Raw genomic sequence first — 10,245 nt, 5'->3', positions numbered from 1 at the left:
ATAATGTTCAAAGTATGTAGTAAGAAAAGGGAAAAGGGCACTGATAGAATTTTAGGTCATGACAGGCACTTTAATTTTTCAATAATATTGGCCAAAAATTAAAAAGTGCATCGTGAACCGGCAGTAACACCAATTGAACTAAATATCGGCCAAATCAGCTTCTGCCAATTTGTATCGGCACAGCTCTAATAAAATTACTTCTTGCTGTTCTTGGACCAGTATTTTTACAATAAATTATTTCAAGTACACTAAAGATAGATACATTTATAAACAAGACGATTCTGAATTCGATCGACAAACTTTTCCTGCAGATTCATCACGTAACAAGTTGAAATATGTATGTATGACATATGGTCTTAATTGAGGCCTGTGCGAATGTTCAAACATGAATAATAAACTAAACTACTCATATTCAATTCTACCTCTAATACTAACACTTCGTAATAACAAATATTTGTTTGCTTATGAATATTCGACAGAATTCGTAGTGAGTTTGTCTTATATCAACGTTCACTGTTGGGGTTCAGTCATTTGTATGATATAAATACCCTTTTTTGATGTTTTGTTGTTTTGACCTTGCAACAAGTATTCAAAGTTGTTTTTCAGTCTTAATAAAAACAGTGATGGAAAAATCACGTGAATCATTCAAAAATGCCATAGTTTGAGTGGCTTATAAATTGAAATTCGCAGTTGATCTAATACTATGCGACACTGTAGCAGCTTACTTGCTGTATGTATTCATGACAAATTTGATGCGACAAAAAATATATATTAAAAAAAAAAGTAAATAATTATTTCAGATGAAATTAGCGGAAATAATTTTTTTCAAATATTGCTGTACTAAAATGCTGGTTACCTGGCTACCATAATCAATGAAAATGCATGTTTAACTAGGGTTAAAAATGTAAATTTGAACTCATTTAATAACTGATTTTGGAATACCACATTAAAAATTATTCAAGTATTTCGTGAATAGATACATCAGATTTCATGGTATTATGCAGTTTGAAAATATTTTCTGGATCAATATGTATAGTAGCAGAACTGGAAAATAAGACAAATATGAACTGGAATTAAAGGTTGGTTGATTAGGTTAGATTAAGTTAGGTTAGCTGTATACAGTAGACTCCCGATTATCCGGGTGCGGATTATCAGGTTTTCGGATTAACCGTGCCATATTTCACTTCCATAAACCATAAAAACGAAAATAACTTTTTGGTTTTTTTTTTATTTGTAATTTATTGATGTGACTGAGCATCTTATGCTGTGGTTCTTGACGAATAATGCTGTCAAACACGTTACATGCATAGTTGGTAAGTATTAATATGCGTCATGAACTTCAAAACAGCAGGAGCAATCACAAACGCACCCCTGTTAACCGTGCGCGCTTGAGTTCCACGCGACCTTGTGAACCGGGCTCAGGTTAGCGCAGACGCGGCGCCGCTGCTGCATGACTCACGCGACTGATACTGGCTCGCGTAGATTTAAGTCAGCATTTGCTTTGTGTGGTATTGTTTTCTGTAGGAATATTTTGACAGTAATGTCTAATAAATGCAAACGAGTGGTACTCGACATTTAAACAGGCTGCGCTAGTGGCTTATCAAGGCAGTAACGCACTTTGTAAACAGAGTCGGGAATTACGTTAACAGGTTAAATAATTTTTTGTTATAATACAACACACTCAAGTTTTTATGTTATTTTGAAATCCTATTAGAAATCAAATATATCTTGTATATTAAAAGCATTATTATTTTGTAACTGAAATGTTTTTAGCGCCTACTTAGGAATGTCTAGCCATATTATGTAAACAAAGCGTTTCATGATTTTTTAAATTTTAAATTTGGACTTCAATATTTTTTTGTAATTTAAATATACGTTGTTTAATCGCTGTTTTATTATTAGTGCAATGTTTTACTGAAACGAATTTGGACGTTGCTATGAGGGGCGGGTGTTAAAGTGTTAGTATCGACACTCGGGATAAAAAAAATTTAATTAAATCATTTTTTCCTCCGTCATCGCTTTAACCGTGTTTTTCGATTATCCGTGGGCCCCTGGCCAGTCATTACCCCGGATAATCGGGAGTCTACTGTAATTAAATCATTTTTTATATCATTATTTAAATATTTAAACATTTTCCATATAATTGAAGGTTACTTAACCAAATCAGCCTTTCACTTTAGTATCAGTATCATTTGTCTAATTTCCCAAAATCCACGACACTACTGTCAATCTTACTACTAAAATTCAACATTGATATTCGAGAATAATTTGGCATTTGTATTCGATTTGAACTAAACAACTGATTGCACAGGCCTATCTAAAGTGCTTCCCAACACTGGTAACAAGCCTTTGGAGTTGCAGGTGAACATGCAGTTTTTTTTAAATAATAAAGAAATTATTTACGATGAAATGGCAAGCATCTGGGTAATGTCTAATTGAACAAAGTTCTACAGACACAGCAAATCTTATTGCAGAATTAAAAATTATTTAATGGAAATAATTAAGGGTATCACCCTTCTATCCCATTACATTTTTGTGACGCAGAGGATTAATGTGGTTATGAAAGGCTGATTGTTAATCTGCATGTCAAAAGTAATGAAAAAGTTTGCCTTTTACTACTACCCTATACCCCTCAGAAAACCAATATAAAATTGAGAACAAAATACAACATTCAGTTTGAAACAACTTCCTCAAATCAGTGACACTGATTGTTAAATGAAGTACATGAAATTGAAGGTAATTAGAAGAAAATATTGTACTGAAGCGGAGCTGTTACATTATTTTAAACAAACAGAAAAAAATATTTTATTGGTTTATGTTAGTACTGAACTTGGATGTTATTAGGTAGATGTTTTATCAGTAGGAACATGCAATAATGGCATTTGTGATAATTTGAATTTCTGTCCCTTTTTTTTTCTCTCCCGAAAACATGAATTTCTAACTTTTAAAAAACACAGAAAATCCACTTCCAAAACCTCAGAATACTGTGAAATTGATATTTAAATATGAATTGTGATATTTACTAAGCCTGTGATCATGAAAGTCTTTATAATGAGTGAAAACTTCCAATGAATGGTTAAAGATCAGTAAATACATCGAAAGAATCCTGGGAAAAAAGAATGATTCATTAAGCAGTACTTTTTTTTGTTAGGTATTTTTATTTCTTAATCTTTTTGAAGTTAGGTCAACCCTAAAGCAAATATATACCTCACGTTTACCCACTGCACCTTAATTTTGTGTTTGTTCCCTGAAATACGATGGATAATGGTTGTACTTGTACGCACAGCCTCCACTAACAAGATAAATATTTTTAAAATGGCTTAAAACTCTACAAGCTTCAATATTTGTTTACTTCTTGCAGTTGTATTTGCCTAATAAAAGTAAAAATTGCTAAAGTGGGCACTTCAAACTTTTACATTATTGAGCATAATGAGAAATTGAATTATGGTTTTGGTAAATACTGTTTTTTCACAATGGTGTAATACTATGCACTACCAGTACTAGCAATACCAATACGCAGTAGTACTGTGCAGCTTATCTGTGTCTTATTGATATTTTTATAAGAAAAAGGTAAATATTTAGTTAAATATTGACATTAATATGCAAAATACTTGAGAAATAATGACACCTCTTTCAGCTAAAAAATAATACCTCTTACAGCTGAAAAGTGTTATAAAATAAAAACAAATGCATGTTTAGTTATCAGTAGTAATTGGAATTTGGAATTTTGTATATGATTTTTCATGTTTGATTGCTAGATATAACTTATTATACTTTGTTGTTGTCATATGATTCTGTGTAAGAGAAGGCATACAAACCTTAAATGCACTAAACAAAGCCAAATAAATAAATTAAATATTTTTTGGGCATAATTTTGTACAATTACCCAAAAAGGGCGTTACTTTTGAGTGTCGTTATTCCCGAAGGTCATAGAAGAGACATTTGACTAGTTTTATTAGCCAAGTCATAGTTAGTCTGCACGGGTTTCATGCCACTGCACACCAATCACGTTGATGTTCACTCGATCCATGGGAATGGTTTTCAGCACCTGAAAAAAGTTTAATGTAAGGTAACTTTATACAACACATGAGATTTGTGAGTTTACATGATACACAGCTGGCTCACACAAACAAGAGGAAGAAGAGAAATGGGAAAAAAGAGCATAAGAGTTTAAGGTAGGTTACATAATCTAAGGTTTTGTACAAACAGGATTAAAGAAACTTAGCAACTGTGTTTAGTAAAGCATCGCACCCCTTAAAAAGTTAAAAGAAGAAAGTTTGAAGACAGAAACCTAAAAAATCACATATAAATAGCTATTAAAGCCTCTGGGAAAATTTGTATTATGGTTCGCACTCGTAAATTTATTTTTAGTTCATAGTATACACATGTATAAAGGTACAGAATTATATTATATAATTTTTAAAGTTACGAAAGTTTTTTAATGAGTAGGTTTTGTGACAAAGACCATGGAAATAAATATTTGAGTGATTTGATCCACAGGTAAAATTTGGATAAAGTTTCGCTCTAAATTTAGTTTTTAGTGGTAGTACACACATTTTGACATGACGTCTAATAAATGGATGAATGCCGGCTGCACACACGAAAAAGTGTCCCATAATGCTCATTGTCAAGTTACGCTGTGTCCCATTACGCTCATTGTACGCTTAGTCCGCATCTATCTCTCTTCCACTCAATTGGAACAACCATCGATTTAATTTTTTCGAGGTACATTAAACTTGAAAAACTCCCATTTGTTACCTACCTACTTTTCCTATCATTGTCCTATCCTTAACAGAATAACACAGATTGGAAGAGTTTAAATAGCGAACATGTATTAAAGTTATATTTAAAATGATCTCTTCGTTAAAGTACCTAATAAACATTTGAATTAATGAGTGCAAATAAAAGTAAATGTATCAATTAAATTGTAGATTTCATTTCACTCCTTTGTATCCATACAAAATAGTAATAATTCATTAAAAATGATTCAATTTTATTTATAAAGGTATTTAATAATTTCATCAATGTTTTGATATGACGTCACGTTAAACTATCGTCCGTAAAACGACTTTACACACAACCAATTTTCTTAAAGTAGCCAAACCCTACTGTATTATTTGAAAAATCATATTATTTTAGAATGGTAGGTTTTTGTACAGTAAGCATAAAAACAACACATTAGTGGCTATTCGAGCCTCTGGTAAAATAGGTATGATGGTTTTTAAAATATTAATGTAGTATTTATTGATAGTACATACATTTTTTAAGGTAGCTACATACCTGCTATATTTTTAAAAGTTAGCTAAGTATTTTTTAAAAAGTAACTTTATTAGAGGCTATTCGAACATCTGGTCAAATGTGTATGAATGTTCTTTCTATAAATTTAGTTTTTATTTGATAGTACACACATTTATTAAGGTCGTTCTAACTCTACAGTATTTTTAGAATTAGCCGATTATTTTTAAGAAGGTAGGTTTTTCGGCAATAAACAAAAAAAAAACTACTTTGAGGCTTTATGAGCCTGTGTTAATTTGTTTATGATGACTCGCACTCTAAATTTAGTTTTATTGGTTGTACATATAACTTTTTATATTATACTTTATACTTTATATATAATACTTTTGTATTTTTAGATGTTATCCAAGTCTTTTTATAAAAATAGGTTGTTAGACAGATAGCATAAAAACCAAACATTAGAGGTGACGCCAACCGCCGGTGCTCCCTCTGGTTCGCACAGGTCGTTATGTCACAACAACACTTACTCTTAAGTGCATCGAACACGCCCGAGCGTGATGTCCGCCGAGTGAGTGAAAGTACACCGCGACGAACACCAAGGCGACGACAGCGCCCGGCCGGGTGTGGCAATGCGCTAAACTAAATTAGTAAATTATTCTTTTAACTCAAAAACAACCAAATTAATAACAATTAAAAAATGATTAATTCAAGGGAAATTATGTCCAATTGTCCAATAATCATATATTGTGAAATATGTCTTTTAAGTCCAAAACTGGTCGGAGCTGTTTTCCCGCGCTTCACGTGTCGAGGCGCGAGGTCGCAGGGCGCCCTCGCGCTCAGTTATAGAGGTGTAAAAGTAACGAAAAAATGTGTACCCGTATGTATTCGTTACTATAACAATTAGTACTCGTTACTTTCGTATCGTTACTCGTTACTTCTGATACCGCAATTAACAGCTTTTGTTAACCAATAAACAATTAACTCTCATTAGAGCGGCTTTATTATAATATATCTTTTAAGATAAGAAGATAAAACGTGAAAATACGCGATTATAAAAAACAAAAACATACATATTTATAATTTGTAAAAAATACTTTCTTACGTTGTTTCTGTTCGAATCTAAAACTTTGTCTACACACACAATACCTTTAATAAACAGTAAAAAACTTGGACGACGAATTTCCAAATTATACTTTTATTAATAAACAAACATCGTTCTTTGTAACGAATACGCGCGCGCATGCGTGTGGTAGGTCGCTCCACGCGCGCGCAGAGCCCTCAACTTTTGCGCTACATCCAAGTCTCAACAATAGTGTAAGTTCTTCAAATCCTTTTTCCAGCTCTGCGCCGACCCCACTCAGTCGCACGATATTTCGTGCGACTCGTTAACTAATCATTTTATCCCTACAGAGAGCTTTGCATTTATTACGTAATTTCATGTCCAGAGTTTAAGGACAGCGTAATTAAGTTGCGCAGTTTTCCGGCTTCCAAAGCCAAGTAATCGTTATCGTCGAATGCTCTGTCAGCCACGTGTGTCGAGTTCGTACTCGTTAATTTACGTATCTGACTTTCATCGTATTTAATTGTGTAACTTGTAATGTGCATTTTAACCACGTCATAACTGTTTATTTAGTGACTGAACTTGTATGTTTTATCCAACCGGACCTACGTACTCTTCGGGTCTTTTAATGTTTTGCAACATCAGAGGTGCCCACCCCCCCCAAACACTATGACTCACCCCCCCCCCCCCCCTAAACTAATGATGGCTTTCCCCCCCACGAAATTTTTTATGCATTTTTCTCAATGATTTACTCAATTATTTTATAATATTATACTTTTTAGTATTATATTTTATCACATTTTGCCTTAATTAAAACTGATTTTCTAATAATAATTTTGGTCATATCAGGTAATATTTCTATCCTGAACCGACATGTGCCAAACTGCTTTTGTTGAGGAAAGTGCGGGGTTGCCAATTTGATTTACAAGATCCCTTTCAATTATCAAAGCACCAGAAACGTTTTTTCACATTAGAAGCTATAATTATGTAAATAATATATACATTTTTCTCGTCTTTTAACCCCCCCCCCCCCCTGAAATTTTAATGACGCAGTCTGCGTCGTTACCCCCCCTTGTGGGCACCCCTGGCAACATGCTAGATTGCAACCAACTTTAGAACATTCATTCGCTCGTGCTGTCTTACAGAATAACGCCAATCTCTATATAAGCTGCGGCAGCATTGCAACTCCGCGACCATCCGCCACGCTTTTCACGTTGATAATCGGCCACTGTAGAAGTCCGCATATACAATTTTTCAACCTATCCTGGCCGCGCGTATCATCTACGCATAGCGACTCGCGTGCCGCGACGGTCAGACAACAGACGCGGCCAGTACTTGGACCAGTGTGTGTATCGGTTCTCAATAAAGTGCAGTGTCGTGTTAACCAGTTTATTTATTTATTTGTAAGGCGTCCTAGGTGGCCTGAACAGCCCGGGTAGGTTTCGATTTACGACGCGCTCCTGCCTGCAGCCACGAGGCCGAACCCCCGTTAAAACCCCTGAGATCACTTTTCAAATTAATAACTACTTAAGTTAAAAAACTTAAGACAGGCAGCGGGAGTGGCGTCAAATGGCGCGCAACTAGTGTGGCTTTTGAAAAACGAACTTTCGAACGTCTTTCAAAATTCTAAGTACATCAAAATTAATTTAGCACGAGTGAGTTCTAAGGCCGGCAAGTGGCATTTAGTTTTTGTAACTTTTATAACAATCCGGGACTATTCACTAATTAACATTTGCATTTCACAGAATTCTATTTTATTTTCATAACTTAAACGCGAGAATCACGCCAAGGCGACAGCGGAAGCCGGCGCGCCAGGAGGTCACGGGATACGGCGCCGGGAGATAGCGAGGGGAGACGACGCCGGGAGATAGCGACGGGAGACACGAGGATCGGTTTCGCCGCGATGTGATAACGTCGGCACAACGAGATACGGCCGGGATTAGTTACACGGCGTTTCACCGCGATCAGTTACGACTCGGCACCGTGGGAACGGCGCGCAGCAACCGCGGGACAGCTGCTCGGCGCAGAGTGACTTCACAGAAGGCACAGACAGTCGCGCACGGCCGCGCACGCATCACCGGGCTTCCGCGGGACAGGAGGCGTGCGAGCACGGGATACTGACTCGGCGGTGAGGGGAGGCGGTCCTCCCTACCTGCTCGCGCCCTGTCATCGACGTCCTGATCCGTCGCTCGTTTCAGTCTGCCGCGACCGCGCTACAGAGGCCGCACGTCCTTATCTACACGAACGACTTCCAGGAAGCATATGAGTCCTTTCATTTTAAGAAGGTAGGTTTTTTGAGGCTCTATGAGCCTCTGTTAAAATGTGTATGATGGCTCGCACTTTAAATTTAGTTTTAATGTTGGCACACACACACACACACATAAATATATATATATATATATATATATATATATATGTATAAAATGTAGAATAATACCTTCTGTATTTTTAGATGTTAGCCAAGTTTTTTTTATTTTAAAAAAGATAGGTTGTTTGACAGAAAGCATAAAGACCAAACATTAGAGGCTATTCAAGCCTCTGGTAAAATGTATGTGATGAATCGCACTCTTATTTTTTTTTATCGATATTCAATACTTTTTTCAGGGAACGACATACCTGCAATGTTTTTTGAAGTTAGCCAACTATTTTTATAAAGGTAGATATTTGACAGAAAGCATAAAAACAAAGAATTAGAGGCTATTCGAGCCTCTGGTAAAATTTATATGATGGTTCGCAATTTAAATTTAGATTTATTAATAGTACTGATATTTTTTAATATAGCAAATTACCTGCTGTATATAGATGTCAGCCAAGTATTTTTAAAAGTTAGGTTGTTAGAAATCATGATAACATATTAGAGTATTCGAGCCTCTTGTAAAATTTGTATTATGGTTCGCGCTCTAAATTTAATTTTATTTGATATTACACAAATGTATGAAGGTATCGAATTATCTTATATAATTTTTAGTCACATAGTTTATTTTTAATGCGGAGGATTTGCATTAGACCATTGAATTAATCATTTTTGTGATTGTGACCCTCTCGTAAATTAGAGTGATGGTTCGCACTTTTTATTTCTAGTATATATATTTTTTAATGTAGCAAACCTCCTGCTGTATTTTTAAAAGTAAGCCAAGAGTTTTTAAAGATTGGATTTTTCCGGAAATCATAAAAACTAAACATTATAGGCTATTCGAGCCTCTGCTAAAATATGTATGATGGCTTGAATCTTAATGAAGATTTTATTTAGAGAGCACATATTTTGTAAGGTAGCGACATACCTGCTGTATTTTTTTTTTTTTTTAGAAATAATAAACTAGTTTTGATAAGGAAATTTTATTGATAGAATTATTGAAATAACACATTTGAAGGCTATTTTAGCCTCTGGTGAAATGTATATGTTATTTTGCACTCAAAATTTTGTTTTTATTAATATTACGTACATTTTTAGTGTGGTGATAACCCTACTGAATATTTGAATTATGCAATAATTTTTAAGAAGGTATGTATTTAACAGTAATCATATAAACAATACCTATGGTTAAATGTGAATGATTGTTTTTTAAATATAAAAATGTTTTTATTGATAGTACACATAATTTTTAATGATACTGGTCAAGTATTATTAAAAAGGTAGGATGCTATGCAGAAAGCATAAAAACAACACATTAGAGGCAATTCGAGCATCTGGTAAAATGTGTATGATGGTTCGCACTCTTTAGTTTTTGTTGATAGTTCACACATTTCTTAAGGTAACGAAAGACCTACTGTATTTTTAGAAGATATCCAATAATTTTTAAGAAGGTAGGATTTTTTTACAGAAGTAAAGTAAAACAACACAGTTCTGTTAATCGATCTCTGGTACAATTTGTATGATGGTTAGATCTATAACTTTAGTTTTTATTGTTAGTACTCACATTTTTTAAGGCAGCGAAATACCTGCTGTAATT

The 10,245-nt window shown here is 34.5% G+C and overlaps 1 long non-coding RNA gene across 1 annotated transcript; it reads right to left on the bottom strand.

Moving 5' to 3' along the window:
- Nucleotides 1–3,843: 3,843 nt before the first annotated feature.
- On the bottom strand, nucleotides 3,844–5,412 carry LOC134540875 (uncharacterized). Its single transcript, XR_010076525.1, has 2 exons — nucleotides 5,281–5,412; nucleotides 3,844–4,048 (listed from the first exon to the last, which is right to left on the bottom strand). It is a non-coding gene; the product is annotated as an uncharacterized LOC134540875 (long non-coding RNA).
- Between the last annotated feature and the right edge of the window lie 4,833 nt (nucleotides 5,413–10,245).

The sequence above is a fragment of the Bacillus rossius genome, chromosome 17, assembly GCF_032445375.1.
Source record: "Bacillus rossius redtenbacheri isolate Brsri chromosome 17, Brsri_v3, whole genome shotgun sequence".
NCBI classification, from domain to species: domain Eukaryota; kingdom Metazoa; phylum Arthropoda; class Insecta; order Phasmatodea; family Bacillidae; genus Bacillus; species Bacillus rossius.
The sequence above is the reverse complement of the archived record's forward strand: the minus strand, read 5'-3'. Positions and strand labels throughout refer to the sequence as shown.